The 3,348-nt window shown below is 37.3% G+C and overlaps 1 pseudogene; it reads right to left on the minus strand.

The window, feature by feature from the left end:
* Positions 1–3,348, minus strand: part of LOC126512134 (transmembrane 9 superfamily member 2-like) — a 140,231-nt pseudogene that overhangs the window by 22,191 nt on the left and 114,692 nt on the right.

The raw sequence follows: 3,348 nt of genomic DNA on the forward strand, positions 1-3,348 counted from the left end.
AAATGAAAAATAAATAAAAGACCACAAGTCACAGAGCACATCACTTTCCCTGGTTTCAAAAACAATAGAAAACAATGGAATACTAGTCTATGATAATAGACATGAAATGCTAATGAAAAAATATGAAACTCCTTTGCTTGTTTTTACAGATAATATTCAACATCAGCCAAGACTGAAACCAATATGTTTTACTGGTAGCAAAAAAAACATAAGGAAGCATAAAGTATGTGACTTTGTCATTGTCGTTCAAAGACCATCTTAAGGAAATAATTCAAAGAAAGGAAAGAAGCAAGTTGTGCAAAAAAGAAACTTCACTGGATTAAATCAGTGTGTGCCCATCCCTGTCTCTGTCCCTCTCTCTTCCTATGAATGTGAAATTCTTAGTGGATAAAGTATCTTCTTACAGTCACAATGTTTAATATTGAAAGATGAAGTCTTATATATCCTATGATGCCATGAATGAATTCAAGCACCAAGGAAAGTTACCTCTACTGACAACCATTCACAGACAACACTAGAAAATTCTATGTACTGGAGTAGAAATGTAATTATTAATCTCACCTAGATGTAAACCTTGAGAACAACAATAGTGACCTGACTGCATGATACACCCACTGGTGCAATAGTGTCATAAATGCTAAGGGAGTAACCAATATCCCTACTCTTTTTATTAAATTTAAAATCCAATAATATTTTATGCTCCATGAAAGAGAGCTAATTAATATCTGGCACTATTAACAAAGCCAATGACCTGAGACTCAATAAGTCATAGGCCCTAGAGAAATCCTGCTAGTATTCTGCTAAGTGAAAATGGAAGTAAAACAACTCCGAATGGTATATTGCTATTCCAAAAGATTAGTGCATCACTCAGTCTTCATCAGAGAAGTTTTGGTGATTAAGACAGAGGCCCAGAACTGGATAATGTAAAGAGAGTGACAAACTTTATATTACTTTATATGTTTCTCACATCCCTTCTCTCAAGGCTCATGGATCTGTGCAGAAGGAGGCAGAACAATTGTAAAAGCCGGAGGATGATTCTTAGGAAGCAGAATTTTCCAGAAACAACAGGACTGATGCACATATGAACTCACAAAGACTACCAAAGCATATCCAAGAACTGCATCAGTTCAAGTCCGACAAAAACTTACCTTGAAGAAAGGTAAGAGGACACAAGGTCTTGCCCCTAACCAAAAATCTATTTTCCTTTTATAGCTGCTAGGAGAAAAAAAAAGTTTTCCTCAATAGAGAGACACTGGGTATAACAACCACACTCCAGGACAGGCCACATGCTAAGGAAGTAATAGGTCAACAAAAACTGGAATCCATGTTTTTTTTTGGTGTTGTGGGGGGTGAGTGTTTTGGGGGAAGGATCTTTAAGGAGTTGAAGAAAGAGAAAGAATATGATCAAAACATACAGATCTAAATATATATAAAAAGCATGCCATTTAAGATAATGCAGGCAGACAGAGCTCCAAAAAGAACTGTCTTGAAAAAGAGATGCCAAAATCATACTTTATTATCTAATAATGTTTCCATGATCTGATTGAAAACCACAATTAACACAGTTCTCACACCTGTGATTTAATATTAAACTGGATACAGAAATATGGTGACATGATAGTATCTCTTGCCGTTCATGCCCTATGCACTTCAAGAATGATGCTCTTGAATTGGCAATAGCAGGTCCTGATCTCAAAGGGATTTCAGTTCTTCAGCGGACAAGTAAGATGCAGAGAAGGGCTGTGAAATGACCTCTGTATATGACATGGCTATCATAATCATGAACTTATAAGAGCTGTGGTTAGGTGCCCAAGACCTATACAAGATCAAAACAGCTAAAAGTTTAGCCAGGAAAAAGAGAAAAAGACTAAGGTGCATAGCTTGAAGGAAAGGGAGTACTTATTTAAGTTGGGAACATGTGTGGAATGTGAAGTACCAACAGGACACACAACTACTCAAAATACAGTTGGTGATAAAGATGCAGAATGGAGGACAGTGAGCAGTGAGAACATTGAGAATGGATAAGCTCTAAGATGTGAATGTGACTAGAAACGGTGAACTACAAGATTAAAATGGTAATGAAGTTGAAGTTAGATAACACACAAAAGGAAAGCATAGAGTGGGAACCAGGGAATAATGCAAAAGTTGAATTTCACAGAATAGGTTTGAGTAATGATAGTGGAGTCAAGAAATGTACCAGAGAAGGTCTATTTGTTTTGTCAAGAGATCATATTCAGGAGCTGGGGAGATGGCTTAGCGGTAAGAACACTGGTTGCTCTTTCGGAGAACCCAGGTTTAATTCTCAGCAGCCACAAAGCTGCTAACAATGTATCTGTAACTCCAGTTCTAGAGGATCTGACATCTCTGGCCTCCATGGGAACTGCACACATGTGGTACGAAAACATATGCGTAGGCAAAACACCCCCACACATAAAATAAACAAAATCTTTAAAAAGAGAGATTGCTATTTATCATTGAGAGTCACTATTCAGCATACTATGATTAACAGAGAGCCAAGTATGCAGCTGGTGGAGAGACCAATGGGGAGGGTGATTTATTAGAAAACATGATTATTCAGGACTACCTCTATTTTGGAAGAAAATAAAACAGCTCTTGCAATATGGTTCCCAGGAGAAGGCAATGCGAGTTAAAATACTTGTTGATGAAAGAAAATAAGCCAGAAGTGATTATGCTTTGTCTGGCAAATGCCTCTTATATGTGGTCTTGCTAGGCTTTTTGTTTGTTTGTTTGCTTGCTTGTTTTGTTTTGCTTTTAGTTACGTGAAGATCTGAGTTTGATCTCAGCATCCACATAGAAAGCCAGGCTTGGCCGGGCTGTGGGGACACATGCCTTTAATCCCAACACTTTGGTGGCAGAGGCAGGCCTGATCTACAGAGTGAGCTCCAGGACAGCCAGAACTATTACAAAGAGAAACGCTGTCCCAAACAAAGAAAAGAAAAGAAAAAGAAACAAATAAAACAGGCATGAATCAATGATGATCCAAAAATATTGAGTAGAAAATTTCAAAAATAAATAATTCATAAATCAGAAATTGTGTGCCATTCTGAATAGCATGATGAAAATTTATATCTTTCCTCAAATCTATCTAAGCTAATCTATCCATTTGTTCACTGTGGTGTGTATACTAACTACCTCATGTTTCACTTAGGAAGTGTCTCAGCTTTCAGGACAACTATCAAAACACATTCGTGTAACCTTTGCATGTAAGGCCATATCAAAATGTCTACATAATTTACTTCACTTCATCAGGTTGACATTGTATCATCTAACATCAGCACAAAAAATCCATGCCAGGTTCAGCGTCTGTCTGTCTCTGTCTCTGTCTCT

The sequence above is a fragment of the Alexandromys fortis genome, unplaced genomic scaffold (assembly GCF_014885135.2).
Source record: "Alexandromys fortis isolate MF-2015 unplaced genomic scaffold, M_Fortis_MF-2015_v1.1 scaffold_95, whole genome shotgun sequence".
Lineage (NCBI taxonomy): Eukaryota > Metazoa > Chordata > Mammalia > Rodentia > Cricetidae > Alexandromys > Alexandromys fortis.